This window comes from Bombina bombina, chromosome 4 (assembly GCF_027579735.1).
Source record: "Bombina bombina isolate aBomBom1 chromosome 4, aBomBom1.pri, whole genome shotgun sequence".
Taxonomy (NCBI): Eukaryota; Metazoa; Chordata; class Amphibia; order Anura; family Bombinatoridae; genus Bombina; species Bombina bombina.
In genome coordinates, this window is record NC_069502.1 from 21,048,197 (window position 1) to 21,075,402 (window position 27,206).

The window sequence follows — 27,206 nt, forward strand, 5'->3', positions numbered from 1 at the left end:
TGGAAGTTACATTGTGTGGTTAATACATTGCGATTCATTTCAGAACACTGTTGTATTCATATCATAACTGTCAGTCTATTGTTAAAGACCATTACATCTATCCGCGGTCTTTAAATTATTATAACTTTCATTCCCATAACGTTGTTTACTTGAACATATGTTATATAAAAGCAAAGATTTGTTTTTTGTATCAGAGGCAATAACATTATTGTCATCCTATTTTCCATGCTTTTGACTTACTTTGATGGAGTAATAAATGTTAACTAAATCTTATATTGTAACATTATATGCAGTGCTAATCTCGGAAATTGTGTTTGTGACAAATTAGTGGTAAATAAAAATTGTATATAAAAAAGTGAACGATAGACGATAAGGTGCAAAAATAAAAATTCTAGTGCACTGTGCTAACTGGATATTTGTGTTCATTTTATTACAGATGAGTCAGTCTAGTTGTGTAGCTGTGTGTGTCCAAAGATAACTTAAAAGTTTGAAAGGTTTTGTATAGATACCCATATTATTAAGTGATGGTATCTATTGTGTTGTTTAAATCTTTTGAAAAAGTATCAATTTTTATGTGAAGTTTACTTAAGTTAAGCTAGTTGAGCTTGATAGGGGGAATTTATATTATAGGTGATTGTGACATTGTTGTGTTTACTAACTTTGATGACCAGGTATTATAATGTTACATTTTGATGGTTGTAGTACCAGTTTTTTATAGGAATATGTCATTTGTACTGTATATGGTTAGGTCTTATATTTAGTAGTCACTATTAGTATGTGATCCTGACATATATAAATAATTCGACAGATACTGACAGTAGTCTTCACATTGATTTAACCAATCTAATCAATAGTTGTATGATATTTCCCAAATTGGGGTCCTATAGGGTTATGAGTATTGACCCCACATTTGGGGTCCTGTAGAATTGTGAATTCCAATCTTTACAAGAAAGATGAGAAGTTGTTATTCTCGTTAAGACCTGAGGGTTGGACTGAATTCATCAAGAAAATCCATCTACTTTCCGCTTGTAGTAGTTTGTTTTCTAAGTTTCCACCCCTAATACCCAGGTTTATTTTTTGTAGGCCAAAACATTTCAGATCACTTTGTCTACAGTTGTGTTTTTTCATAAAATGTCTTGCTACTGATGTTAATTGTTTTCCTGCTTGTAGGTCTTTTGCTGCATTTTTGATGTTTCTAAGATGCTCTTGCAATCTTGTTCTTATTTTTCTGGTTGACATCCCTATGTAAAATAGGTTACATGTACATTTGATTGCATAGATGATCCCCTCTGTTTGACAGTTAATGTGTGAATTTATTGTGTGGGTTTTATTAAATCGGTCCTTTACTGTGTGTGTTTTCACCATGTGACAACATGTTGAACATGTACCACATTTAAAGGATCCTTTGGTAAAGGCCGTTGCTGTTTTTTTACTTTGCAGATGACTAGGGCTGATTAGATCTTTTAGATTGCTACTTCTCCTATAACCTGTTAGAATTTTTGGTCCTAGAATTTTATTTAGGATAGGGTCTGATAATACAATATGCCAGTTATCTTGTAAGATTTTCCTTACTTGTGGACTAGCTGGATTATATGTAGAGATAAATCTGATGTTGTCCTGTTGAGGTTTTTGTTTTTTCTGTAGGAGCTCATTCCTGTCTGTGCATCTAGCTCGATGTTCTGCTTTTTTAATTGATCTTTTGCTATAACCTCTGGCCAATAGTCTTGTTGTTACTTCTTTGGCCCTTTTGTTGTAGTTGGTATCTGAGGAACAATTTCTCCTCATTCTGAGGAATTCGCCCACTGGTAGGGCTTGTATAGTGTTTGGTGCATGTGCACTTGTACTATGTAAAACACTGTTAGTTGTTGTTGGTTTTCTATGCACATCCATGGATAGGAGTCCTTCTGTAGTTTTACTGATTTCTAAATCCAGAAAGTTGATCTTGGTTAAACTGGTTTCATGAGTTAATTTGATATTGAGCCTATTCCTATTAAGGTTTTGGAGAAAGAGATCTAATTCATTCTTGGTGCCCTCCCACAGAAACAGTATGTCATCTATAAACCTCATCCAGAGGGGAATTTTCTCTAGAGACTGTGAATTTTGATCAGAAAAGACATATTTTTGCTCCCACCACCCTAAAAATATGTTGGCGTAGGTAGGGGCACAAGCAGTACCCATCGCGGTTCCTCTTTCCTGTAGGAAGAAGCCATTATTAAAGGTAAAATAATTGTGTTTGAGTACAAATTGGAGTAGATGTAATACAAACTCATCATGTAATCTGTCTTCCTCCGATCCCATAGTAAGGAACCACCTCACTGCTTCTAAGCCCAAATCATGTTCAATGCATGTATACAATGATTCTACGTCCGCAGTTACCAACCATGTTTCAGATGAAATATGAATGTTTTCCAATCTTTTAAGTACATCTGTGGTATCTTGGACATAGGATGTTATTTGAGTTAGATAGTTTCTCAATCTGTAATCTACAAACTGACTTGCTTTTTCAGTAAGACTGTTTATCCCTGAAACGATTGGTCGGCCTGGGGGATGTTGTTTGTTCTTATGAATTTTGGGGATCAGATAAAAGGTTGCCACTGTAGGTTTTGTTACTTTAAGAAAATTGTATTCTTTGTTATCTATGATGTTATCATTTTTGGCCCCTTGTATCAAGTTAATATACTTATTCAAGTATTCTTGAGTTGGGTTGTACCCCAGTTTTGAATAACAACTCTGATCTCTTAATTGCTTATCTGTCTCCAACCTATACATATTCATAGGCCACAGAACAATGTTGCCCCCCTTATCTGAATTTCTTATGATGACGTCTTGCCAAGATTGCATATCTTTTAATGCCTTGCGTTCTTTCAATGTTAAATTTTGATTGGCATTTTTGTTATTTTCAGGGATAGACATTATCTTTGCACAGACAATATCATTGTAGACTTGTAGTTGAGAACACATTTTAGGCATGAAAGAGGATTTGTTTTTAATTTTATTTCTCCAATTGTCCCCTGTTTTTGTTGAAATTTGCAGTTCACCTGTTTCAGTTACAGTTTGTATTTCACTTTCAGAAAGGAGAGTCTCTAAATTTTCCAAAGTGGTTCTTTCTTCGTCTGAGAGTGAATCTGAGTCACTTCCATTTTTAGTTAGATGGAATCTTTTCAAAGCAATCTTCCGGAGGAAAAGTTGAATGTCTTTAATTGTTTCAAATCTATCTATTACAGGGGTCGGGCAGAAGGTCATGCCTTTCGTGAGAACCTCTATATGGTCGTTTGTTAAAAGTTTTGAGGATAAGTTGATAATTCTTAGGGAGTCTACTTCATCTGTGAGAAGGGACTTGGGGGTCTCTGGTATGGTTTCCAGCCTTTCTTGTTCGTTTTGTTGTGTGGTTGGCTTTTGTTGTTTCTTTTTGCCTTTCCCCCTGCCTCTTCTGGTATGTCTGAACTTGAAGAGGCCTTTCCTCCTAAAAAATCTTTCCTTTTGCCCCTTGTGATTCTCATGTGGCTATCTGTTACTGGAATAGATGGTTCACTATCAGATTCCTGTGTTTCTGATTCTTCTCCTTCTGTGTCCGAGACATCACTTTGTATAATGTTTACCCTAGAAGGTTTGTTAGTGTTAGGGATGTGCATAGAAAACCAACAACAACTAACAGTGTTTTACATAGTACAAGTGCACATGCACCAAACACTATACAAGCCCTACCAGTGGGCGAATTCCTCAGAATGAGGAGAAATTGTTCCTCAGATACCAACTACAACAAAAGGGCCAAAGAAGTAACAACAAGACTATTGGCCAGAGGTTATAGCAAAAGATCAATTAAAAAAGCAGAACATCGAGCTAGATGCACAGACAGGAATGAGCTCCTACAGAAAAAACAAAAACCTCAACAGGACAACATCAGATTTATCTCTACATATAATCCAGCTAGTCCACAAGTAAGGAAAATCTTACAAGATAACTGGCATATTGTATTATCAGACCCTATCCTAAATAAAATTCTAGGACCAAAAATTCTAACAGGTTATAGGAGAAGTAGCAATCTAAAAGATCTAATCAGCCCTAGTCATCTGCAAAGTAAAAAAACAGCAACGGCCTTTACCAAAGGATCCTTTAAATGTGGTACATGTTCAACATGTTGTCACATGGTGAAAACACACACAGTAAAGGACCGATTTAATAAAACCCACACAATAAATTCACACATTAACTGTCAAACAGAGGGGATCATCTATGCAATCAAATGTACATGTAACCTATTTTACATAGGGATGTCAACCAGAAAAATAAGAACAAGATTGCAAGAGCATCTTAGAAACATCAAAAATGCAGCAAAAGACCTACAAGCAGGAAAACAATTAACATCAGTAGCAAGACATTTTATGAAAAAACACAACTGTAGACAAAGTGATCTGAAATGTTTTAGCCTACAAAAAATAAACCTGGGTATTAGGGGTGGAAACTTAGAAAACAAACTACTACAAGCGGAAAGTAGATGGATTTTCTTGATGAATTCAGTCCAACCCTCAGGTCTTAACGAGAATAACAACTTCTCATCTTTCTTGTAAAGATTGGAATTCACAATTCTACAGGACCCCAAATGTGGGGTCAATACTCATAACCCTATAGGACCCCAATTTGGGAAATATCATACAACTATTGATTAGATTGGTTAAATCAATGTGAAGACTACTGTCAGTATCTGTCGAATTATTTATATATGTCAGGATCACATACTAATAGTGACTACTAAATATAAGACCTAACCATATACAGTACAAATGACATATTCCTATAAAAAACTGGTACTACAACCATCAAAATGTAACATTATAATACCTGTGACAGACCCTTCTGTCAGGACTGAAAGAGTTAACTGTGTTTAGCTTTAAGAATCTAATTTCTAAAGACAGGTTTTCTGGCCTCAGCTATTGTGTGCTATAATTACATTTAAGTAATAAACAGGCCATTGTTTAATCACCCTCAGAGAACAGACGCTAGGTGATAAGACAAGCCAAATGTGTTTAAGTTGTTATCTGCCTAAGTAAAGTATTTAAGTAATATAATTCTATTGTATCATGTCAAGGGCGCTTCTCCCTTTTATCTAATGTACAACATTCTTTCAACCCCCATCTGAGGGGGGGGGGTCAAAAACCTGTATAAATCTGTGTGCTGCCTTCAAATAAAGTTGTCATTCTGTTTTAAACCTGAAACTGGCTGGGTTGTGAATTGCTGATTGTCTATGCAGGACATTGTTCATCTGGGGTTAACCCTTGGTACACAGTTGGTACCGTAACATTGGTGGCAAGCGACGGGAGAATCCTTATCGCCCAGAAGAGCAACTACACAAGCCAGTAACCTCAGGAAGAGGGGGATTATTACAATACTGACTAAGATGGAAAGAGTACCAGGGACAGAAGGAACCAATGGGCCCAGCATAGCAGACAGAACCCCTGAAGAAGCAAGCTTTGATCGGGCGGTTAAAATAAGACTGGCATATTATGGCCCCAACCCATCTGCCGAAATTATCGACCGGGTCATAGCAGCTGTGGAGGCCAACCTACTTCGCCAAAGCGGCGCTGCAGCAGCCCAAGTCACAGCAACCCCAGTGGAAAAGGGAAAAGTAAATTTTGCAGCTTTTAAAAACTTCCTGGAAACAGAAGGAGAGATTGATGGGTACCTTGCAGATTTTGAGAGGCAATGTGCACTACACAAGGTACCCGCAGAGGACTGGGTCACGATATTATCCGGAAAATTATCCGGCCGGGCCAGTGAGGCTTTTCGGGCCATTCCAGATGAGGAAGTCGGGGATTATAATACTGTAAAAGAGGCTCTGCTCTCCAGGTATGCGGTTACACCGGAGGCATACCGGAGGCGGTTCAGAGACACTGTTAAATTGGCTGGTGATTCCTACCTTGAGTGGGCATGTAAGGTGCACCGCACAGCAGCTCACTGGATAGCGGGGTGCCAAGCCGTATCTGGGGAAGAGGTGCTGCAGCTATTCCTGTTGGAACATTGCTTCGACAAGTTACCCGCAGGAGTTCGAGAGTGGGTTCGGGACCGTAAACCCTCCACCCTGCATGAAGCGGCTCGCTTGGCAGATGAGTATACGGATGCCCGCAAACTGGACACTGCTACCACTAAGCCCCCTGCCAGAGTGGAGTACAGACCCCCAGTCACCCCAGCACCTGCCAGTTACCAACCCCCAGCACACCGCTATACCACACGGTCTCGGGCCACGAACTACCCTCAGAGAGCCTGGTTCAATTCGCGGGGCTACTCACAACCTATTCGGTGCTTTGGATGTAAGCAACTAGGGCACAAAAGACCAGAGTGTCCCCTAAACGCAGCGAACCAAGCACAGTCCTGGAGAAGACCCGCTAGCGGAATCCCACGTAATCCTCAGCCTGCGGCCCGCTATGTAGAGGCGCAAGAATGCTGGGGCATCCTACATGAGGCAGACCTTGTGCAAGCTGCCCACTGGAATAACCGGCAACTGGTTAAAGTGAATGGGAAGGAGGTCAGTGGTCTACGGGATACTGGTGCTACCATGACCTTGCTTCGAAAGAACTTGGTGTCTGAGAAACAGCACACAGGAGACACTGTGGCTGTGAGGGTAGCAGGGGGCACTGTGTTCCGCCTACCTGTTGCCAGGGTGCATTTGGATTGGGGAGGGGGCGCTAGACCTGTGAATGTGGGGGTCATGAAGGATTTACCAGCTGATGTTCTCCTTGGAAATACCTTGGTCCCCCTTGTTTCTGCCTATGCTCCCATGGGTCCCGCTGATGTTAACCCTGTGACTACCCGTGCTCAGATCCGTGCAGCAGAGACTGACCCCCCTGCTGCTAAGCCCCAGGACGCTGAGCTCAGTAAATCTCTATCCGCTATTGATATGTGGGAGTCACGTTACAATGCGCTGATGAAGGAGAAGAGTCACGTAGAGGATAAAATGGTCACGTTAAATAATCATGTAACAGTGCTAGCGGGAGAGAAGAGGAGTGCAGAGGAAAAAGCACGTTTAGAACAGGAATCTCTGCTAGACAAGCTGCACCGACAGACTGCAGAAAACACCAGCTTGAGAGTGGAACATGAAACATTAAGGACAAACTTAGTGACACTGGAGGAGAAGCTGACGCTGGCTCATAGGGAGGTGCAGCAACTCAAGGGCACCCTATGTCAGTATGAAGGGATTGTGGATACCTATAAAGAGCAGGTACAAAAACCACGTAAAGAAGCCGATGATATTTTGAAGGACTGTTTAGCCCTAGTCGGGGCACTGAAGAGGTTGAACCCTTATTTATACAGACAGGGATTCTCTCTCATAACGGGAATACAGATGGATTGTCCCAGCAAACTGACATGCCTACCACCTCCTAGTCCGGTCATCCCCAGGTTGACCCGCAAAAGGGTCAAGCCGGGTCTGCCGGAGTGTTCCACAAGGGGGGAGCTATGTGACAGACCCTTCTGTCAGGACTGAAAGAGTTAACTGTGTTTAGCTTTAAGAATCTAATTTCTAAAGACAGGTTTTCTGGCCTCAGCTATTGTGTGCTATAATTACATTTAAGTAATAAACAGGCCATTGTTTAATCACCCTCAGAGAACAGACGCTAGGTGATAAGACAAGCCAAATGTGTTTAAGTTGTTATCTGCCTAAGTAAAGTATTTAAGTAATATAATTCTATTGTATCATGTCAAGGGCGCTTCTCCCTTTTATCTAATGTACAACATTCTTTCAACCCCCATCTGAGGGGGGGGTCAAAAACCTGTATAAATCTGTGTGCTGCCTTCAAATAAAGTTGTCATTCTGTTTTAAACCTGAAACTGGCTGGGTTGTGAATTGCTGATTGTCTATGCAGGACATTGTTCATCTGGGGTTAACCCTTGGTACACAGTTGGTACCGTAACAATACCTGGTCATCAAAGTTAGTAAACACAACAATGTCACAATCACCTATAATATAAATTCCCCCTATCAAGCTCAACTAGCTTAACTTAAGTAAACTTCACATAAAAATTGATACTTTTTCAAAAGATTTAAACAACACAATAGATACCATCACTTAATAATATGGGTATCTATACAAAACCTTTCAAACTTTTAAGTTATCTTTGGACACACACAGCTACACAACTAGACTGACTCATCTGTAATAAAATGAACACAAATATCCAGTTAGCACAGTGCACTAGAATTTTTATTTTTGCACCTTATCGTCTATCGTTCACTTTTTTATATACAATTTTTATTTACCACTAATTTGTCACAAACACAATTTCCGAGATTAGCACTGCATATAATGTTACAATATAAGATTTAGTTAACATTTATTACTCCATCAAAGTAAGTCAAAAGCATGGAAAATAGGATGACAATAATGTTATTGCCTCTGATACAAAAAACAAATCTTTGCTTTTATATAACATATGTTCAAGTAAACAACGTTAGGGAATGAAAGTTATAATAATTTAAAGACCGCGGATAGATGTAATGGTCTTTAACAATAGACTGACAGTTATGATATGAATACAACAGTGTTCTGAAATGAATCGCAATGTATTAACCACACAATGTAACTTCCATCAGTAATAATACGGGGGTCCAATAGAAAGCACCCAGTTATAAGTAGAATCGTGACGTCATCAGAAGGGCGGGACCCAAAATCCTTTAAATAACCAGTCAGTGAGCGGCGCGCTCACCCTTTGAGAAAGCCGTTAGGGCGAAACATGTTAGGGACGTTAGGGAATTGGTGAGGAGTCCTGGAGCTCCTGTATTTTTAAGATGAGCCTTAGAATGCTTTAGTACACAACCTGCTCTAAATTTACTTAAACACTAGCCTTTGGTGGTTATTATTCTGGTTAAAATCTAACGATGTTTGTTCTTACACGCTCGATATTCGTTTAATAGACTTGATGTGCAAACGATACTAAATCTGTATACCTAATTGTGGGGCAGAGCTGCAGGATTCACTCGACACAGATAAAGCTATACCGGCAAGCTGGGAATCAAATATTAATACATAATACGGGCATACAACTTAATAATTACCGGGTAAAATTACATCTACTCCATCGGCTCTATACCGAGTGGTGTGGCTAGCAGTAACCCCATTTGAACTGGTAAAACCGGCAGTACATGAGTGTGCTGAAATTAAACAGCATTTGTGTTCGAGTTAAGCTGCATTTAAAACTCTCTATATAATCAGCAAACAGCCCTGTCACCTATTGGCAATAACCGCTATGCTACAATTACAAACTCACATGCAACATGTGTTTCCATCAATCATTTAAATGGTAACACAGTATACCTGAAACGATACGAATGAGCTATACATGAGTAGTTATAGCGTATAAAACATATGTATACTGAATTTTTATTAATGAGAATTAACATTGCCTGGAAAACACGGTATATAAAGTGCACATTTATATCATATTGAAGATCACCTCTCTTACTCATTTGATAATAACGGTTACATTATAATGACAAGTTTATAAGCTGTTGACATGTGGAATATCAATCTGTCATTAATCTGACATTTAGAACGAATACATTGGGTTAAAAATTGCTGACTACAGCACCATTAACTTCTTTAATAAGATTCAAGGTACTCTTATTACCCTATGTTAGTATATAAAGTATACTATCCACCAGTAAACAGCATTGAGGTGATATAATAGAATTAGAGCTGTATTAACCAAAGGTCAAATCACAATACACAGTAACTGTTGTGTATAACTAAGTAATGTCTTATAAAGATTAATACTATTTAAGACTACAGAATATTTTACTCTGTTAGGTCCATTACACGGATATACATACAACTTTTACAGGACCTCTTGTTATAAGTCTGCATCAGGTTCACTAACTTGTTGCAATTATACTTTAGAAGGTTACCAACATAACCTAGAACCCACCTGGCTAGAATCTACTTACAAAGAACAGGCTAACCATTGAGTTTTTAGCATCTAAGTGTGTTTTTAAATTTATTTCCAGCAATTTTTATTAAGTTTGACACAATAAAAGTTATGTTTTAACGTGGAACACGCAAACTCACTAGACCATCAGTAACTCTATTTTGCCTATAGGAATAGAGTCTTTCATACCATACAGAATTATACCCTATATTAACCCCCAAGAGTGCTATACATGTAGTCTGTCGAGTTAGAGCCTCTCTCTACCTAGTTTCACATATTACTAGAGACGTCAGCGCTTAACAGCTGTGATATTACTAGAGATGTCAGCGCTTAACAGCTGTGATATTACAAGACCAGGATAAAACAGATTTACTAGAGACGTCAGTGCGTAACAGCTGTGATATTACTATCACAGCTGTTACGCACTAAACAGCTGTGATATTACTAGAGACGTCAGTGCGTAACAGCTGTGATATTACTAGAGATGTCAGCGCTAAACAGATGTAATATTACTAGAGACGACAGCGCTAAACAGCTGTGATATTACAAGACCAGGATAAAACAGATTTACTAGACACGTCAGCGCTAAACAGCTGTGATATTACAAGACCAGAGTAAAACAGATCTACTACAGACGTCGGTGCTAAACAGCTGTGATATTACTAGAGACGTCAGCGCTAAACAGATGGGATATTACAAGACCAGAATAAAACAGATTTACTAGAGACGTCAGAGCTAAACAGCTGTGATATTACTAGAGACGTCAGGGCTAAACAGCTGTGATATTACTAGAGACGTCAGGGCTAAACAGCTGTGATATTACTAGAGACGTCAGGGCTAAACAGCTGTGATATTACTAGAGATGTCAGGGCTAAACAGCTGTGATATTACTAGAGACGTCAGCGCTTAACAGCTGTGATATTACTAGAGACGACAGAGCTAAACAGCTGTAATATTACTAGAGACGTCAGGGCTTAACAGCTGTGATATTACTAGAGACGTCAGCGCTTAACAGCTTTGATATTACTAGAGACGTCAGCACTTAACAGCTGTGATATTAATAGAGACGTCAGGGCTAAACAGCTGTGATATTACTAGAGACGTCAGGGCTAAACAGCTATGATATTACTAGAGACGTCAGCGCTTAACAGCTGTGATATTACTAGAGACGTCAGGGCTAAACAGCTGTGATATTACAAGACCAGAATAAAACAGATTTACTAGAGACGTCAGAGCTAAACAGCTGTGATATTACTAGAGACATCAGCGCTTAAAAGCTGTGATATTACTAGAGACGTCAGCGTTAAACAGCTGTGATATTACAAGACCAGGATAAAACAGATTTACTAGAGACGTCAGCACTAAACAGCTGTGATATTACTAGAGACGTCAGGGCTTAACAGCTGTGATATTACAAGACCAAGATAAAACAGATTTACTAGAGACATCAGCGCTTAACAGCTGTGATATTACTAGAGACGTCAGCGCTTAAAAGCTGTGATATTACTAGAGACGTCAGCGCTTAACAGCTGTGATATTACTAGAGACGTCAGCGCTTAACAGCTGTGATATTACTAGAGACGTCAGCGCTTAACAGCTGTGATATTACTAGAGACGTCAGCGCTTAACAGCTGTGATATTACTAGAGATGTCAGCGCTTAACAGCTGTGATATTACAAGACCGGGGTAAAACAGATTTACTAGAGACGTCAGCGCTAAACAGCTGTGATATTACTAGAGACGTCAGGGCTAAAAAGCTGTGATATTACTAGAGACGTCAGCGCTAAACAGCTGTGATAATACAAGACCAGGGTAAAAACATAATTTATGTAAGAACTTACCTGATAAATTCATTTCTTTCATATTAGCAAGAGTCCATGAGCTAGTGACGTATGGGATATACATTCCTACCAGGAGGGGCAAAGTTTCCCAAACCTCAAAATGCCTATAAATACACCCCTCACCACACCCACAATTCAGTTTAACGAATAGCCAAGAAGTGGGGTGATAAAAAAGTGCGAAAGCATATAAAATAAGGAATTGGAATAATTGTGCTTTATACAAAATCATAACCACCACAAAAAAAGGGCGGGCCTCATGGACTCTTGCTAATATGAAAGAAATGAATTTATCAGGTAAGTTCTTACATAAATTATGTTTTCTTTCATGTAATTAGCAAGAGTCCATGAGCTAGTGACGTATGGGATAATGACTACCCAAGAAGTGGATCTTTCCACACAAGAGTCACTAGAGAGGGAGGGATAAAATAAAGACAGCCAATTCCTGCTGAAAATAATCCACACCCAAAATAAAGTTTAACGAAAAACATAAGCAGAAGATTCAAACTGAAACCACTGCCTGAAGTACTTTTCTACCAAAAACTGCTTCAGAAGAAGAAAATACATCAAAATGGTAGAATTTAGTAAAAGTATGCAAAGAGGACCAAGTAGCTGCTTTGCAGATCTGGTCAACCGAAGCTTCATTCCTAAACGCCCAGGAAGTAGAAACTGACCTAGTAGAATGAGCTGTAATTCTCTGAGGCGGAGTTTTACCCGACTCAACATAGGCAAGATGAATTAAAGATTTCAACCAAGATGCCAAAGAAATGGCAGAAGCTTTCTGGCCTTTTCTAGAACCGGAAAAGATAACAAATAGACTAGAAGTCTTACGAAAAGATTTCGTAGCTTCAACATAATATTTCAAAGCTCTAACAACATCTAAAGAATGCAACGATTTCTCCTTAGAATTCTTAGGATTAGGACATAATGAAGGAACCACAATTTCTCTACTAATGTTGTTGGAATTCACAACTTTAGGCAAAAATTCAAAAGAAGTTCGCAACACCGCCTTATCCTGATGAAAAATCAGAAAAGGAGACTCACAAGAAAGAGCAGATAATTCAGAAACTCTTCTGGCAGAAGAGATGGCCAAAAGGAACAAAACTTTCCAAGAAAGTAATTTAATGTCCAATGAATGCATAGGTTCAAACGGAGGAGCTTGAAGAGCTCCCAGAACCAAATTCAAACTCCAAGGAGGAGAAATTGACTTAATGACATGTTTTATACGAACCAAAGCTTGTACAAAACAATGAATATCAGGAAGAATAGCAATCCTTCTGTGAAAAAGAACAGAAAGAGCAGAGATTTGTCCTTTCAAAGAACTTGCGGACAAACCCTTATCTAAACCATCCTGAAGGAACTGTAAAATTCTCGGTATTCTAAAAGAATGCAAGGAAAAATGATGAGAAAGACACCAAGAAATATAAGTCTTCCAGACTCTATAATATATCTCTCGAGATACAGATTTACGAGCCTGTAACATAGTATTAATCACAGAGTCAGAGAAACCTCTTTGACCAAGAATCAAGCGTTCAATCTCCATACCTTTAAATTTAAGGATTTCAGATCCTGATGGAAAAAAGGACCTTGTGACAGAAGGTCTGGTCTTAACGGAAGAGTCCACGGTTGGCAAGAGGCCATCCGGACAAGATCCGCATACCAAAACCTGTGAGGCCATGCCGGAGCTACCAGCAGAACAAACGAGCATTCCTTCAGAATCTTGGAGATTACTCTTGGAAGAAGAACTAGAGGCGGAAAGATATAGGCAGGATGATACTTCCAAGGAAGTGATAATGCATCCACTGCCTCCGCCTGAGGATCCCGGGATCTGGACAGATACCTGGGAAGTTTCTTGTTTAGATGGGACGCCATCAGATCTATTTCTGGAAGTTCCCACATTTGAACAATCTGAAGAAATACCTCTGGGTGAAGAGACCATTCGCCCGGGTGCAACGTTTGGCGACTGAGATAATCCGCTTCCCAATTGTCTACACCTGGAATATGAACCGCAGAGATTAGACAGGAGCTGGATTCCGCCCAAACCAAAATTCGAGATACTTCTTTCATAGCCAGAGGACTGTGAGTCCCTCCTTGATGATTGATGTATGCCACAGTTGTGACATTGTCTGTCTGAAAACAAATGAACGATTCTCTCTTCAGAAGAGGCCAAAACTGAAGAGCTCTGAAAATTGCACGGAGTTCCAAAATATTGATCGGTAATCTCACCTCCTGAGATTCCCAAACTCCTTGTGCCGTCAGAGATCCCCACACAGCTCCCCAACCTGTGAGACTTGCATCTGTTGAAATTACAGTCCAGGTCGGAAGCACAAAAGAAGCCCCCTGAATTAAACGATGGTGATCTGTCCACCATGTTAGAGAGTGTCGAACAATCGGTTTTAAAGATATTAATTGAGATATCTTCGTGTAATCCTTGCACCATTGCTTCAGCATACAGAGCTGAAGAGGTCGCATGTGAAAACGAGCAAAGGGGATCGCGTCCGATGCAGCAGTCATAAGACCTAGAATTTCCATGCATAAGGCTACCGAAGGGAATGATTGTGACTGAAGGTTTCGACAAGCTGTAATCAATCTTAAACGTCTCTTGTCTGTTAAAGACAGAGTCATGGACACTGAATCCATCTGGAAACCCAGAAAGGTTACCTTTGTCTGAGGAATCAAAGAACTTTTTGGTAAATTGATCCTCCAACCATGATCTTGAAGAAACAACACAAGTCGATTCGTATGAGATTCTGCTAAATGTAAAGACTGAGCAAGTACCAAGATATCGTCCAAATAAGGAAATACCACAATACCCTGTTCTCTGATTACAGACAGCAGGGCACCGAGAACCTTTGTAAAAATTCTTGGAGCTGTAGCTAGGCCAAACGGCAGAGCCACAAACTGGTAATGCTTGTCTAGGAAAGAGAATCTCAGAAACTGATAGTGATCTGGATGAATCGGATAATGCAGATATGCATCCTGTAAATCTATTGTGGACATATAATTCCCTTGCTGAACAAAAGGTAAGATAGTCCTTACAGTTACCATCTTGAACGTTGGTATCCTTACATAACGATTCAATATTTTTAGATCCAGAACTGGTCTGAAGGAATTCTCCTTCTTTGGTACAATGAAGAGATTTGAATAAAACCCCATCCCCTGTTCCGGAACTGGAACTGGCATAATTACTCCAGTCAACTCTAGATCTGAAACACATTTCAGAAATGCTTGAGCTTTTACTGGATTTACTGGGACACGGGAAAGAAAAAATCTCTTTGCAGGAGGTCTCAACTTGAAACCAATTCTGTACCCTTCTGAAACAATGCTCTGAATCCAAAGATTGTGAACAGAATTGATCCAAATTCCCTTGAAAAAACGTAACCTGCCCCCTACCAGCTGAGCTGGAATGAGGGCCGCACCTTCATGTGGACTTAGAAGCAGGCTTTGCCTTTCTAGCTGGCTTGGATTTATTCCAGACTGGAGATGGTCTCCAAACTGAAACTGCTCCTGAGGATGAAGGATCAGGCTTTTGTTCTTTGTTGAAACGAAAGGAACGAAAACGATTATTAGCCCTGTTTTTACCTTTAGATTTTTTATCCTGTGGTAAAAAAGTTCCTTTCCCACCAGTAACAGTTGAAATAATGGAATCCAACTGAGAACCAAATAATTTGTTACCCTGGAAAGAAATGGAAAGTAAAGTTGATTTAGAAGCCATATCAGCATTCCAAGTTTTAAGCCATAAAGCTCTTCTAGCTAAAATAGCTAGAGACATAAACCTGACATCAACTCTGATAATATCAAAAATGGCATCACAGATAAAATTATTAGCATGTTGAAGAAGAAGAATAATATCATGAGAATCACGATGTGTTACTTGTTGCGCTAAAGTTTCCAACCAAAAAGTTGAAGCTGCAGCAACATCAGCCAAAGATATAGCAGGTCTAAGAAGATTACCTGAACACAGATAAGCTTTTCTTAGAAAGGACTCCATTTTCCTATCTAGAGGATCCTTAAACGAAGTACCATCTGACGTAGGAATAGTAGTACGTTTAGCAAGGGTAGAAATAGCCCCATCAACTTTAGGGATCTTGTCCCAAAATTCTAATCTGTCAGGCGGCACAGGATATAATTGCTTAAAACGTTTAGAAGGAGTAAATGAATTACCCAAATTATCCCATTCTTTGGAAATTACTGCATCAGGGACAGGAAAAACTTCTGGAATAACTACAGGAGTTTTAAAAACCTTATTTAAACGTTTAGATTTAGTATCAAGAGGACCAGAATCCTCTATTTCTAAAGCAATTAGGACTTCTTTAAGCAAAGAACGAATAAATTCCATTTTAAATAAATATGAAGATTTATCAGCATCAACCTCTGAGACAGAATCCTCTGAACCAGAGGAATCATCAGAATCAGAATGATGATGTTCAGTTAAAAATTCATCTGTAGGGAGAGAAGTTTTAAAAGATTTTTTATGTTTACTAGAAGGAGAAATAACAGACATAGCCTTCTTTATGGATTCAGAAACAAAATCTCTTATATTATCAGGAACATTCTGCACCTTAGATGTTGAAGGAACTGCAACAGGCAATGGTACTTTACTAAAGGAAATATTATCTGCTTTAACAAGTTTGTCATGACAATCAATACAAACAACAGCTGGAGGAATAGCTACCAAAAGTTTACAGCAGATACACTTAGCTTTGGTAGATTCAGCACTTGACAGCGATTTTCCTGTAATATCTTCTGACTCAGATGCAACGTGAGACATCTTGCAATATGTAAGAGAAAAAACAACATATATATAAAGCAAAATTGATCAAATTCCTTAAATGACAGTTTCAGGAATGGGAAAAAATGCCAAAGAACAAGCTTCTAGCAACCAGAAGCAATAAAAAATGAGACTTAAATAATGTGGAGACAAGAGTGACGCCCATATTTTTTCGCGCCAAATAAGACGCCCACATTATTTGGCCCCTAAATGCTTTTTGGCGCCAAAAATGACGCCACATCCGGAACGCCGACATTTTTGGCGCAAAATAACGTCAAAAAGTGACGCAACTTCCAGCGACACGTATGACGCCGGAAACGGAAATAGAATTTTTGCGCCAAAAAAGTCCGCGCCAAGAATGACGCAATAAAATGAAGCATTTTCAGCCCCCGCGAGCCTAACAGCCCACAGGGAAAAAGTCAAATTTTAAGGTAAGAAAAATGTTAAATTAAAATGCATTATCCCAAATATGAAACTGACTGTCTGAAAAATAAGGAAAGTTGAACATTCTGAGTCAAGGCAAATAAATGTTTGAATACATATATTTAGAACTTTATAAACAAAGTGCCCAACCATAGCTAGGAGTGTCACAAAAAATAAGACTTACTTACCCCAGGACACTCATCTACATATAGTAGATAGCCAAACCAGTACTGAAACGAGAATCAGCAGAGGTAATGGTATATATAAGAGTATATCGTCGATCTGAAAAGGGAGGTAAGAGATGAATCTCTACGACCGATAACAGAGAACCTATGAAATAGACCCCTTAGAAGGAGATCACTGCATTCAAATAGGCAATACTCCTCACATCCCTCTGACATTCACTGCACGCTGAGAGGAAAACCGGGCTCCAACTTGCTGCGGAGCGCATATCAACGTAGAATCTAGCACAAACTTACTTCACCACCTCCATCGGAGGCAAAGTTTGTAAAACTGAATTGTGGGTGTGGTGAGGGGTGTATTTATAGGCATTTTGAGGTTTGGGAAACTTTGCCCCTCCTGGTAGGAATGTATATCCCATACGTCACTAGCTCATGGACTCTTGCTAATTACATGAAAGAAACAGATCTACTAGAGACGTCAGCGCTAAACAGCTGTGATAATACAAGACCAGGGTAAAACAGATCTACTAGAGACATCAGAGCTAAACAGCTGTGATATTACTGGAGACGTCAGGGCTTAACAGCTGTGATATTACTAGAGACGTCAGGGCTTAAAAGGGACATTAAACCCAAAATTTTTCTTTCATGAGTCAGACAGAGAATACAATTTTAAACAACATCCCAATTTACTTCTATTATCTAATTTGCTTCATTCTTTAGATATCTTTTGTTAAAGAAATAGCAATGCACATCGGTGAGCCAATCACATGAGGCAAATACATGCAGCCACCAATCAGAAGCTACTGAGCATATCTAGATATGCTTTTCAGGAAAGAATATCAAGAGAATGAAGCAAATTATATTATATAAGTAAATTAGAAAGTTGTTTAAAATGGTATTCTCTATCTAAATCATGAAAGAAAAAATTTGGGTTTAATGTCCCTTTAACAGCTGTGATATTACTAGTGACGTCAGCGCTAAACAGCTGTGATATTACTAGAGACGTCAGCGCTAAACAGCTGTGATATTACTAGAGACGTCAGCGCTAAACAGCTGTGATATTACTAGAGACGTCAGCGCTTAACAGCTGTGATATTACTAGAGACGTCAGGGCTAAACAGCTGTGATATTACTAGAGACGTCAGGGCTAAACGGCTGTGTTATTACTAGAGACGTCAGGGCTAAACAGCTGTGTTATTACTAGAGACGTCAGGGCTAAACAGCTGTGATATCACTAGAGACGTCAGCGCTAAACAGCTGTGATATTACTAGAGACGTCAGGGCTAAACAGCTGTGATATTACTAGAGACGTCAGCGCTAAACAGCTGTGATATTACTAGAGACGTCAGGGCTAAACAGCTGTGATATCACTAGAGACGTCAGCGCTAAACAGCTGTGATATTACTAGAGACGTCAGGGCTAAACAGCTGTGATATCACTAGAGACGTCAGCGCTAAACAGCTGTGATATTACTAGAGACGTCAGGGCTAAACAGCTGTGATATTACTAGAGACGTCAGGGCTAAACAGCTGTGTTATTACTAGAGACGTCAGGGCTAAACAGCTGTGATATTACTACTAGAGACGTCAGGGCTTAACAGCTGTGATATTACTAGAGACGTCAGGGCTAAGCAGCTGTGATATTACTAGAGATGTCAGGGCTAAACAGCTGTGATATTACTAGAGACTTCAGCGCTAAACAGCTGTGATATTACTAGAGACGTCAGCGCTAAACAGCTGTGATATTACTAGAGACGTCAGCGCTAAACAGCTGTGATATTACAATACCAGGATAAAACAGATTTACTAGAGACGTCAGCGCTAAACAGCTGTGATATTACTAGAGACGTCAGCGCTAAACAGCTGTGATATTACAATACCAGGATAAAACAGATTTACTAGAGACGTCAGGGCTTAACAGCTGTGATATTACTAGAGACGTCAGGGCTAAGCAGCTGTGATATTACTAGAGAGACGTCAGGGCTAAACAGCTGTGATATTACTAGAGACGTCAGGGCTAAACAGCTGTGATATTACAATACCAGGATAAAACAGATTTACTAGAGACGTCAGCGCTAAACAGCTGTGATATTACTAGAGATGTCAGCGCTAAACAGCTGTGATATTACAATACCAGGATAAAACAGATTTACTAGAGACGTCAGCGCTAAACAGCTGTGATATTACTGGAGACATCAGCGCTAAACAGTTGTGATATGTGTGTATATGTGTAGAAATGTGTGGACAGTATGACGGGACACTATGATACACACTGTATAGATACTGTATATAGGGACAATATAGATACTGTGTATATGGACAATATGACACACAGTATAGATACTGTATATAGGGACACTATGATAACACAATATAGATAATGTATATAGGGGCACAAGGATAGACACAGTATAGATACTGTATATAGGGACACTAATATACACACACACAGTATATATACTGTATATAGGCACACTATGACACAGTCAGTATAGATACTGTATATAGGGACAATATGACACACACAGTATAGATACTGTATATAGGGACAATATGATACACATAGTATATATACTGTATATAAGGACAATATGAAACACACAGTATAGATACTGTATATAGGGACAATATGACACACACAATATATAGGGACAATATGATACACACAGTATAGATACTGTATATAGGGACAGTATAGATACTGTATAGAGGGACAATATGATACACACAGTATAGATACTGTATATAATGACAATATGATACACACAGTATAGATACTGTATATAGGGACAATATGATACACACTGTATAGATACTGTACATAAGGACAATATGACACACACTGTATAGATACTGTATATAAGGACAATATGATACACACTGTATAGATACTGTATATAAGGACAATATGATACACACTGTATAGATACTGTATATAAGGACAATATGATACACACTGTATAGATACTGTATATAAGGACAATATGATACACACTGAATAGATACTGTATATAAGGACAATATGATACACACTGTATAGATACTGTATATAGGGACAATATGACACACACAGTATAGATACTGTATATAGGGACAATATGACACACACTGTATAGATACTGTATATAGGGACAATATGACACACACTGTATAGATACTGTATATAAGGACAATATGACACACACTGTATAGATACTCTATATAAGGACAATATGACACACACAGTATAGATACTGTATATAGGGACAATATGATACACACTGTATAGATACTGTATATAAGGACAATATGACACACACTGTATATATACTGTATATAGGGACAATATGATACACACTGTATAGATACTGTATATAGGGACAATATGATACACACTGTATAGATACTGTATATGAGGACAATATAATACACACTGTATAGATACTGTATATAAGGACAATATGATACACAGTATAGATACTGTATATGAGGACAATATGATACACACAGTATAGATACTGTATATAAGGACAATATGATACACACTGTATAGATACTGTATATAAGGACAATATGATACACACTGTATAGATACTGTATATAAGGACAATATGATACACACTGTATAGATACTGTATATAAGGACAATATGATACACACTCTATAGATACTGTATATAAGGACAATATGACACACACAGTATAGATACTGTATATAAGGACAATATGACACACACTGTATAGATACTGTATATAAGGACAATATGACACACACTGTATAGATACTGTATATAAGGACAATATGACACACACTGTATAGATACTGTATATAAGGACAATATGACACACACTGTATAGATACTGTATATAAGGACAATATGACACACACTGTATAGATACTGTATATAAGGACAATATGATACACACTGTATAGATACTGTATATAAGGACAATATGATACACACTGTATAGATACTGTATATAAGGACAATATGATACACACTGTATAGATACTGTATATAAGGACAATATGATACACACTGTATAGATACTGTATATAAGGACAATATGACACACACTGTATAGATACTGTATATAAGAACAATATGATACACACTGTATAGATACTGTATATAGGGACAATATGATACACACTGTATAGATACTGTATATAAGGACAATATGATACACACTGTATAGATACTGTATATAAGCACAATATGATACACACTGTATAGATACTGTATATAAGGACAATATAATACACACTGTATAGATACTGTATATAAGCACAATATAATACACACTGTATAGATACTGTATATAAGGACAATATAATACACACTGTATAGATACTGTATATAAGGACAATATAATACACACTGTATAGATACTGTATATAAGGACAATATAATACACACTGTATAGATACTGTATATAAGGACAATATAATACACACTGTATAGATACTGTATATAAGGACAATATAATACACACTGTATAGATACTGTATATAAGGACAATATGATACACACTGTATAGATACTGTATATAAGGACAATATAATACACACTGTATAGATACTGTATATAAGGACAATATGATACACACTGTATAGATACTGTATATAAGGACAATATAATACACACTGTATAGATACTGTATATAAGGACAATATGACACACAGTATAGATACTGTATAGAGGGACAATATGATACACACAGTATAGATACTGTATATAAGGACAATATGATACACACTGTATAGATACTGTATATAAGGACAATATGATACACACTGTATAGATACTGTATATAAGGACAATATGATACACACTGTATAGATACTGTATATAAGGACAATATGACACACACTGTATAGATACTGTATATAAGGACAATATGATACACACTGTATAGATACTGTATATAAGGACAATATGATACACACTGTACAGATACTGTATATAAGGACAATATGACACACACTGTATAGATACTGTATATAAGGACAATATGATACACACTGTACAGATACTGTATATAAGGACAATATGACACACACTGTATAGATACTGTATATAAGGACAATATGATACACACTGTATAGATACTGTATATAAGGACAATATGATACACACTGTATAGATACTGTATATAAGGACAATATGATACACACTGTATAGATACTGTATATAAGGACAATATGACACACACAGTATAGATACTGTATATAAGGACAATATGATACACACTGTATAGATACTGTATATAAGGACAATATGATACACACTGTATAGATACTGTATATAAGGACAATATGACACACACTGTATAGATACTGTATATAAGGACAATATGATACACACTGTATAGATACTGTATATAAGGACAATATGATACACACTGTATAGATACTGTATATAAGGACAATATGACACACACTGTATAGATACTGTATATAAGGACAATATGATACACACTGTATAGATACTGTATATAAGGACAATATGATACACACTGTATAGATACTGTATATAAGGACAATATGATACACACTGTATAGATACTGTATATAAGGACAATATGATACACACTGTACAGATACTGTATATAAGGACAATATGACACACACAGTATAGATACTGTATATAAGGACAATATGATACACACAGTATAGATACTGTATATAAGGACAATATGATACACACTGTATAGATACTGTATATAAGGACAATATGATACACACTGTATAGATACTGTATATAAGGACAATATGACACACACTGTATAGATACTGTATATAAGGACAATATGATACACACTGTATAGATACTGTATATAAGGACAATATGATACACACTGTATAGATACTGTATATAGGGACAATATGACACACACAGTATAGATACTGTATATAAGGACAATATGATACACACTGTATAGATACTGTATATAAGGACAATATGACACACACTGTATAGATACTGTATATAAGGACAATATGACACACACTGTATAGATACTGTATATAAGGACAATATGATACACACTGTATAGATACTGTATATAAGGACAATATGATACACACTGTATAGATACTGTATATAAGGACAATATGATACACACTGTATAGATACTGTATATAAGGACAATATGATACACACAGTATAGATACTGTATATAAGGACAATATGATACACACTGTATAGATACTGTATATAAGGACAATATGACACACACTGTATAGATACTGTATATAAGGACAATATGATACACACTGTATATAAGGACAATATGACACACACTGTATAGATACTGTATATAAGAACAATATGATACACACTGTATAGATACTGTATATAGGGACAATATGATACACACTGTATAGATACTGTATATAAGGACAATATGATACACACTGTATAGATACTGTATATAAGAACAATATGATACACACTGTATAGATACTGTATATAAGGACAATATAATACACACTGTATAGATACTGTATATAAGGACAATATAATACACACTGTATAGATACTGTATATAAGGACAATATAATACACACTGTATAGATACTGTATATAAGCACAATATAATACACACTGTATAGATACTGTATATAAGGACAATATAATACACACTGTATAGATACTGTATATAAGGACAATATAATACACACTGTATAGATACTGTATATAAGGACAATATGATACACACTGTATAGATACTGTATATAAGGACAATATAATACACACTGTATAGATACTGTATATAAGGACAATATGATACACACTGTATAGATACTGTATATAAGGACAATATAATACACACTGTATAGATACTGTATATAAGGACAATATGACACACAGTATAGATACTGTATAGAGGGACAATATGATACACACAGTATAGATACTGTATATAAGGACAATATGATACACACTGTATAGATACTGTATATAAGGACAATATGATACACACTGTATAGATACTGTATATAAGGACAATATGACACACACTGTATAGATACTGTATATAAGGACAATATGATACACACTGTATAGATACTGTATATAAGGACAATATGATACACACTGTACAGATACTGTATATAAGGACAATATGACACACACTGTATAGATACTGTATATAAGGACAATATGATACACACTGTACAGATACTGTATATAAGGACAATATGACACACACTGTATAGATACTGTATATAAGGACAATATGATACACACTGTATAGATACTGTATATAAGGACAATATGATACACACTGTATAGATACTGTATATAAGGACAATATGATACACACTGTATAGATACTGTATATAAGGACAATATGACACACACAGTATAGATACTGTATATAAGGACAATATGATACACACTGTATAGATACTGTATATAAGGACAATATGATACACACTGTATAGATACTGTATATAAGGACAATATGACACACACTGTATAGATACTGTATATAAGGACAATATGATACACACTGTATAGATACTGTATATAAGGACAATATGATACACACTGTATAGATACTGTATATAAGGACAATATGACACACACTGTATAGATACTGTATATAAGGACAATATGATACACACTGTATAGATACTGTATATAAGGACAATATGATACACACTGTATAGATACTGTATATAAGGACAATATGATACACACTGTATAGATACTGTATATAAGGACAATATGATACACACTGTACAGATACTGTATATAAGGACAATATGACACACACAGTATAGATACTGTATATAAGGACAATATGATACACACAGTATAGATACTGTATATAAGGACAATATGATACACACTGTATAGATACTGTATATAAGGACAATATGACACACACTGTATAGATACTGTATATAAGGACAATATGATACACACTGTATAGATACTGTATATAAGGACAATATAATACACACACAGTATAGATACTGTATATAGGGACAATATGACACACACAGTATAGATACTGTATATAAGGACAATATGATACACACTGTATAGATACTGTATATAAGGACAATATGATACACACTGTATAGATACTGTATATAGGGACAATATGATACACACTGTATAGATACTGTATATAAGGACAATATGACACACACTGTATAGATACTGTATATAAGGACAATATGATACACACTGTATAGATACTGTATATAAGGACAATATGATACACACTGTATAGATACTGTATATAAGGACAATATGATACACACTGTATAGATACTGTATATAAGGACAATATGATACACACTGTATAGATACTGTATATAAGGACAATATGATACACACTGTATAGATACTGTATATAAGGACAATATGATACACACTGTATAGATACTGTATATAAGGACAATATGATACACACTGTATAGATACTGTATATAAGGACAATATGATACACACTGTATAGATACTGTATATAAGGACACTAGCAATATGGACCCCACACTGTATATATACTGTATATAAGGACAATATGATACACACTGTATAGATACTGTATATAAAGGACAATATGACACACCTCCAGTATAGATACTGTATATAGGACAATATGAGACACACTGTATAGATACTGTATATAGGACAATAATGACACACACACTGATAGATACTGTATATAAGGACAATATGGATACACACTGTATAGATACTGTATATAAGGACAATATGACACACACTGTATAGATACTGTATATAAGGACAATATGAACACACTGGTATAGATACTGTATATAAGGACAATATGACACACACTGTATAGATACTGTATATAAGGACAATATGACACACACAGTATAGATACTGTATATAAGGACAATATGACACACACTGTATAGATACTGTATATAAGGACAATATGACACACACTGTATAGATACTGTATATAAGGACAATATGACACACACAGTATAGATACTGTATATAGGGACAATATGATACACACTGTATAGATACTGTATATAAGGACAATATGACACACACTGTATAGATACTGTATATAAGGACAATATGATACACACTGTATAGATACTGTATATAAGGACAATATGACACACACTGTATAGATACTGTATATAAGGACAATATGATACACACTGTATAGATACTGTATATAAGGACAATATGATACACACTGTATAGATACTGTATATAAGGACAATATAATACACACACAGTATAGATACTGTATATAGGGACAATATGATACACACTGTATAGATACTGTATATAAGGACACTATGATACACACTGTATAGATACTGTATATAAGGACAATATGACACACACTGTATAGATACTGTATATAAGGACAATATGATACACACTGTATAGATACTGTATATAAGGACAATATGACACACACTGTATATATACTGTATATAAGGACAATATGATACACACTGTATAGATACTGTATATAAGGACAATATGACACACACTGTATAGATACTGTATATAAGGACAATATGATACACACTGTATAGATACTGTATATAAGGACAATATGACACACACAGTATACAAGGGTACTAGAATACACACAGAGTCTACAAGAGGAATGCCCTTCACGGTCACACGCACAGATCATTACCGCGCATGCAACCTCCGGTCTCCGAGTATCACACACCTGGGTCAGCACCGACAACTCCAGTGAAACAACAGAACCTTCCAACGACAGCACTGCGCATGCGCGACACATCTTGCGCTAAATGCGCAGGCGTATCGTTCTGCCATGTCCGCATGCGCAGTACTTCCTTTACCTTTACGACTATTGCGCAATAGAATACGTCTTATGTTGTTCTAATTCCGTCATGACGTAGTACGTGCGCTGCCTGGCGGCCATATTTATTATGGGTGAGCGCGCCAATAAGCCTGAAGCGAGAGTCTGCGGGTGAGACTTTTATACCGGTAGGTGCCCGCGCGTCCCCGACACCTCATACGCGTACCCGGCGCGTGTTCTGCCCTGTTATATCACTTACAGCAGCGCGACATTTTATTTTAATGCTTTACGACTGCAGGGCTTAC

At 37.1% G+C, this 27,206-nt stretch overlaps 1 protein-coding gene across 1 annotated transcript in view; it reads right to left on the reverse strand.

Annotated features, from left to right (window-relative positions):
• The window catches only part of LOC128655850 (zinc finger protein 510), a 95,723-nt gene extending 68,828 nt beyond the window's left edge, over positions 1–26,895 (reverse strand). The window contains exon 1 of the mRNA XM_053709417.1: positions 26,809–26,895. The gene's annotated coding sequence lies outside the window, so the exon portion shown is untranslated. The remainder of the gene's footprint in view (positions 1–26,808) is intronic.
• Positions 26,896–27,206: the final 311 nt, after the last annotated feature.